At 47.4% G+C, this 7,000-nt stretch overlaps 1 pseudogene across 1 annotated transcript; it reads right to left on the minus strand.

Moving 5' to 3' along the window:
• On the minus strand, window positions 1-552 carry LOC308430816 (BCL2/adenovirus E1B 19 kDa protein-interacting protein 3-like; annotated as a pseudogene). The gene has a single exon. The product of its transcript is annotated as a BCL2/adenovirus E1B 19 kDa protein-interacting protein 3-like (transcript).
• Between the last annotated feature and the right edge of the window lie 6,448 nt (window positions 553-7,000).

The following is a 7,000-nucleotide window of genomic DNA, read 5'->3' on the forward strand; positions in this document are numbered from 1 at the left end:
TCAAAAGGTGCTGGTGGAAGTTGTCAGATGCCTTCCAATGTAGATTCCCCAGTCCAATGGCCAGCAGCTGAGACAGTAACAGAGATGGAAGGAAAACTGTTAGGAAGTCTGCTGAGAAAATGCCCCCTTTCTTTATAACGCTTGTGTGTCTCATGCCTGGATTAGTTGTGTGCTCTGGGTGTTTTAAAAAGAAACTCCTTGGGGGAATATTTTCTGACTGACTTGACCAACCCCATATCCAATCTGAGATTTTCTTCAAGATAATTTAATTTCTCTTCTCCCCTCTATATAATCTTCCTCAGACAGAGTGCTGTTTTTTCTCACCAAAGCTGTGGGGGTCTATTTCAGCTCTGTTGGTATCTTGTGGTGTCTGGGGGTGAGGTGGGCTGTCACACTGAGCTCTTGGAGCTACTGCATCCAGACTCATGCTGCGCATCCAACAGTATTTTTTTCCACATCACCATTAAAGACAGAGGCGGAGCTCCCATTTCCATTGCTGAAGTACAGGTCTGCCCATGAGCCCTGAAGGTTCTTCTCTTTGCTCGGAGACATGGTGTCTCAGCAAAGGAGCCCCAGCCCGGCTGTGACAGGCCTGGGAGGTGGTCGCTGAGAGGTAGCAGGGCAGCCTGCTCAGCTCAGCTTCGTTCTTGAACGTTATTAAAGGTTTCTCTGTGGCCTTTCAACTTGAAGATCAATCATAAAATCTATAGGTCAAATGTTCTTGTATGTTTTGGGATAAACCATTGCTGCCAAAGGTCTCATTTTCTTTCTTTTATGAGCACTGTAGTCTTTCTGCTAAGATAGTCCAACCGTACTGGCTATGCATTTATTTTTATCCTCAACTTGCCACAACCTAGAGTCACCTGGGAGATGGGGAGCCACAGGCAAAGAACTGCCTTGATCATATTGGCTCACAGTGAGGAACTGACCCCATTGAAGGTTAATCCTGGAGTGCCTAGCCAACTGTAGTGACATCATTCCTAGGCAGGTGGTCCTTGTGTATACAGGAAAGCCAGCTGATCATAACTCAATGAGAGCAAGCCAGTAGTAGCATTCCTTGGTGGTCTATGTTTCAGTTCCTGCCCTGGCTTCCTTCCGTAACCAACTGTGATGTGATAGTCAAGCTGAAATACATCCTTTCCTCTCAGCTTGCTTTTGGTCATGTTTATCACAACAGAAAGTAAACTAGGAAACCAACTAACGCCCCCCCAGGCCCCTGTGTGTGTGTGTGTGTGTGTGTGTGTGTGTGTGTGTACACTAGAGATTGAACCAGGGCTTTGTACACCATAGGCAAATACCCAAGCATCCTGCAATCAAGTTGTATCATTGATTCTCTTCTACTTTTAATTTCTGAGATAGGGTATCAAAAATTGTTCAGTTTGGACTTGAATGTTCTCTCTCTTGCTAGGCAGTCCTTAAACTTGTCACCTTCCTGTCTTAGTTCCCCCCACCCAAGTAACTGGGAGTACATTCTTGTGCCACCAGTACCTGGCATATATTCCTCTCTTTTGAGGATAGGACATCTACATAAATTATTTTACATTCTTCAGCATGGGAGGATTTGTTTCCTTTCACATTTGTATTATTTATTTTTATTATTTATTCATGCCGGTATAGAATCCTGACTGAACATTTTCAGTTACTACAATTTCTCTCTGTGTTCTCATTCACATTGTCCCAAGCTGGGGTGCTGGGAGCTCTTTCAGTTGGCTCTTGGGTTCCTTTGATCTGTGCCCGCCATTGTGCATATGAATAGCTCTTCCTTACTTTCTGATCGCCCCATTCTTCCTGGGTTCTTTCCTGCTTCACTTCCCACCTGGACTCTACAGCCAAGGGACTCCCCCCCCCCCCCCATTCTGGGCTTTCCACTCTTTGAACTGCACGTGTCATAATCTTGGCTCATTTTTTACTTCATTCTTGTTCAGAGAAACTGTGAAGCTCTTGGTGACCCATTCTCTATGATTTTTTTTCCTCCTCGGGCCAATCTTCCATTAGATCAAAACATCAGGAGGATGTTTCCTCTTCTTGCCTCTAGAATTTGTTCCAGCAGTTGTCTAGTTCTGCATCCCCCCCTTCCCCCACACTGTTTGTTTCTCCCTGACTGTGACAGTGTAGAAATCTTTCTCATCCTAAACACAAACACACATTTAAACGTTTGACAGAACCACAGAGTCACTGTCCCTCGATTCATCTTTCGCTTTCCTTCCTCACTTACACATCTGGAGAAAGCAACAGCTGGATTTGCTATTGTCCCTTCTTCCTACTCACAAGCCTGTGACACTTTCTTGTTACTCAAAGACTCACTGCATGCATTCAGTGGTTTTCTCTTCCTCAACTTTCAGACAAATATTTTGCCTTTGTCATCTTTCTTCTGCCTCTCCGGTGGTCAAGCCTCCTCTTTCTGGTTCCCTCTCCTCCCCTGCTGCTCTGTCTTTATGGATGGCTCTTTTTTTTAGGCCTGAAAGGTGTAGCTCCCATCCTCTGTTCTGGTTATCTCTACCTCCTACTTGGAAAGAACAGGATAGACTATCCACCTTTAACTGAACAGGTCCTCCCTAAACCTATAAAATGAGTTCTTCGTATATTCAACCCGGGCAAGAAAGCTGGATTTTATCAACCTTTATTAAAGGAGTTTCTGGTGGGCACGGGCAGTGTTCTCGGACCTCTGTTCCCGATTTCCCGGTGGAGCTATGTTCAGGTCTTTCTACTGAGTTCCACAGCTTATTTCCAACGACTTCCTGGACCGCTCGGACCCTCAAGCCGACAGGCCAGGGTTGAAGCTATTCTGTCATCCCTGCTTTGCAGCAGACCCTGCCCTTCCATGCTTTGCTAGTCCCAATGCCATCTTTGCTTCCCAGGCTGACAGAACAGCCTAGTCTCCTGCTTTCTCATACATCCAGTTGGTGATACCATCTGCCCGCCTGCCTGCCGGGCCCATGCAAACGCACCCCTTTCCCTTGCTTTTCTCAGCGTTGTTGCTTTGCTTCTGCCCCGCCCTCCTTCTGGTTCTGCCCTGCCCTCCTTGCTGGTTCTGCCCCGCCCTCCTTGCTGATTCTGCCCCGCCCTCCTTGCTGGTTCTGCCCCGCCCTCCTTGCTGGTTCTGCCCCGCCCTCCTTGCTGGTTCTGCCCCGCCCTCCTTGCTGGTTCTGCCCCGCCTTCCTTGCTTCCGCTTTGGGTCTGCCCCCACCCTTCCTGCTACCTTTGGGTCTGCCCAGTCCCCAGCATTGGAAGGGTTGTATGTGACTTCTCGTTATTCTGTTGTTCTCTGGATTCTCACACGTCTTTAATCCAAAGTTCCACAGTTTTCCTTCTAGACGCCAACTGTCATGACCTTCTCCTGGGAAAGTTTCAGGGTGGCATTTCAAGCTGCCCTGTGTTCTTCAGGCTGGTACTTTGGACCCATCTGAGAAGCTTGTTAAAAAGCAGATAACTAAGATTTAGGCCTCAGAACCAGGGCATCTGTATTTTGAAGATACTCCAGGTGGTTCTGATTCAAGTGTTTGAGAACCATGGCTTCAAGATGTAGCCATATGTTTTATCTGGTTCATAAAGCCCTCCACCCCTCTGCTGGCTCCATGCACTTAGTTTCTGTGGCTTCATAGTTACTAGCTTATCAAGCCCACGTAAAACTCTACAAAGACTAATGACTGCTTCTTGTTCCCTGAAGATGCCTGGCCCTTTGCTGCCTGTTTTGAGCCATCTGCCTGACTCAGAGAGACTGAGACTGTAAAAGATTAAACACACATTAAGACTCCAGAGTTAAAAAGGGGGCAGAGCTGGAATTAAGCCCAGGTATATCTGATGTGGGCATCTGAATTCCTAAGCTGTGTACCATGACGATTTTAGAGACTGATACCTCCATAACTAGTGCTGTCTAAGCCAGAGTTTCAGCTCCGTCGCCTCCTGCAAAGTCTTCTCACTGTGGAGTCCCTCGGTTTCTTTTATCCTCAATGTAAAAGAACGTCTTCTCTTCCTATCAGCCTATAGACCAGCTCCTGCTACCAAGCTGCAGAGGGGCCCAGTAATGGAACATGAAGTGGAAGGAGAGATGAATCCAGGAAGAGTAGCAGGAGGAGGAGGAAGCAGAATCAGGGCAGAGAGGGATGGCGTGTGAGCCACAAACCTTAATTTAATCACAGGGCCCCACGCTCAATTTAGCAGACACAAGGACTCCGGATGGGGTCCCTGTGTGGTGGCGGGGCAATCAGTCCTGCAGTTCCTTAGAAAGCACTAATTGTGGATGACAGAGTGTAAACAGGGAAGAATGGAGTGTGCAGGTGTGAGCGGCTGGGGACAGCCTGGGCCGTTTTCACAAGAGCCAGCAAGCTGCAACTCTACTGGGGTCCTAGTTGGGGAACTGTTGAAGTGTTGGACCTTGGCATGCAGAAGGTGCCTGGGAACAGAGTGGGAGAGCCAGAGGGCCCAGGAGGTGGACTGTGGGACACTGTCCATGCCTGCTTATCCCCCTGAACTCCTTCACTCTGTGCACGTGTGTGCTTTCTGCTAGCTGTGTGGCCTACCCTTGTCAAGCCACGGGATCCTTAAAAGTCAAGGCTAAGCTGACTTAAAGACTGGTGATGTTGTCAGATGCATGGGGACTGAGTCAGGTCTGCTCTCCATGTGGGCAAAGAAAACCGATGGATTGTGGGAGCTGAGGGGACCTCCCACTGGCCCTCCCCAAGGGACCATAGATATGCTGGAGGAAGGCAGTGAGCCCTGCGGCCCCCAACTTAATGTGTGTGAGAGAGATCGGTGCTGAGAAGTTGGAGGGTTGCTGAGAGACAAGGTTGGAGAAACCTAGATATTTGAGCATCTTTCAGGCTAAAAGCTCCCCTGCGAAACCCTCTTTATGTAGGAATAAATAATAACAACAGGATCAGAATACACGGAAGGGATGTGAACCCCATATTTGGTGTAGCTCTCCCACTAAGAGTACCACTAGACTGAAATATAAAATAATGAATGTAAAAGAGGATTTTCCTGCAGAGGGTAGGGACTGTGGATGCTGTTTACTGTGTTCTTTTAAAATTTCTCATTTTTATTATTTCTTGTGTACGGGTGTGTCACTTACACACATATCGGTGCACCACATGTATGCCTGGTGCCAGGGAGGCCAGAAGAGGCCATTGGATGGTTGTGAGCCATCATGTGGGTGCTAAGGATCACAGCCTACACTTACAAAAAGCTCTGGTTGTCTTCAGGGGTCCCTTCTTAGTTTCTCTTGACATCTCAGTCCTGTTGTTTATTCTCTGGGGACAAAGGCAATGTGTCCTGTCTCACTAACCTGTAGTCAACTGAACCCCAAGGAAATGCAGTAAAGGGTGGGGCTAAGCTGCTGATTGACATTCAGAGGGGCGACATCAGTCACTGTACCATGACTCAGAGAACACAGGAAGGCTTGAAGGAGTTTTGGAGAGGGAGGAGTTTGCCCTCTGACTGGTGGTGCTTGTAAGGAAGCGTGTTTGGACCTCAAGACTGGTGTTATGGATGCTCCGAAGGTTTGACGGTGAGAGCGACTCTACCCTCCCAGCAGAGGATGCAGACTGAGAATCAGAAGATAACAAGTTGGCTTATGGGCACCTTTTGATGATCACCAGGAACCCAAGGTTAATATAGTAAAGTACAGAAGCGGCTGCCAGGCTCAGGAGATGCCCAACAAGCATGTCCCCAGCATGTCACGGGATTCATGTCATGGCACCATGTCTACTTTCAGCCAAAAGTCCCATGTAAGGGGGGGGGTGTCCCAGCAGTGGTCTCCTGCCTGAGGAAGCCAAATTCATTCCAAACACTAGCTCAGGAGGGGGAGAAACTCAACTCCTGAACAAGTCGTCATTTAAATGGCTTAGCAAATCTGTGTTTCTTAGTTTCTTCAGCTTAGTCTAGTCAGTCCTTTCTCTGGGTCCTTTTTATTTTATTCTTTTACAGAAAGATTTCTTTTCTTTTCTGTTTCTTCTGTAGGGTTCGTGCACTTGAAGCAAAGTTAAAAACTTAAGTGACTAGCCAGTGTGTGGTGTGGTGGCACACACTGATCTCAGAGGCAGAGGCAAGTAGATCACTGTGAGTTTAAAGCCAGCCTGGTCTCCACAACGAATTCCAGGCCAGCCAGGGCTGCACAGTGTGACTCTATCTCAAAATGAAGAAAACAACAACAACAACAAAAATCCAAAATGCTAAAGTTGGCATCAGACATTTGTTATTTGACCGCTGTACTTACTTTGGGGAACGGCCCTCAAGTTCCGTGGACATCTCCCCGGTCCTCCCATAATCAGCCTCTGTCTCATGGTGGCAACAAGTGACAGACATGAGTCAGTTGGGACTTTTAGTTCCTTGAAGCCCAGTGACTGAAAATGTGCTCAACCAGGACGAGCGAGATACAAGGAGACCAGGGAAATGACAGCGTTGACCAGCAGCTCTCTAGCCAGAGAGGAGCCAGTTGTGACATCTGTAGTAGGTGTGGTCACCATACTGTGTCATAAGTCTTGGAAAAAGGAAGGGTCAGAAATAAGAGGGCTTCTGTGAATTCTAAGTTAAATGAAACATCTGGCTTTTCCCCCTTTTCTCCTTAAAAAAATATTTATTTACTTTAAATTGTGTGTGTGTGTGTGTGTGTGTGTGTGTGTGTGTGCACTCACGAGTGCATGCATGTGTGTATGTTTACATGTGCACAAGTTTGCTCCCGTGCATGTGGGTATGATGAGTGTGCATGTGAGTGCAGGTGCCCATAGAGGCCAGAGACCTTTGATCTCTAGGGAGCTGGAATTCCACAAAGTTGTGAACAGCCTGATGTAGGTGCTGGGAGCTGAACTTGAATTCTCTGCAAAAGCAGTATGACCTCTTGGTTTCCTTCTTCTTCTTCTTCTTTTTCTTCTTGTTCTTGTTCTTCTTCTTCTTCTTCTTCTTCTTCTTCTTCTTCTTCTTCTTCTTCTTCTTCTTCTTCTTCTTCTTCTTCTCCTTCTCCTTCTCCTTCTCCTTCTCCTTCTCCTTCTCCTTCTCCTCCTCC

Source organism: Micromys minutus, assembly GCF_963924665.1.
Source record: "Micromys minutus genome assembly, chromosome: 1".
Classification (NCBI taxonomy): domain Eukaryota; kingdom Metazoa; phylum Chordata; class Mammalia; order Rodentia; family Muridae; genus Micromys; species Micromys minutus.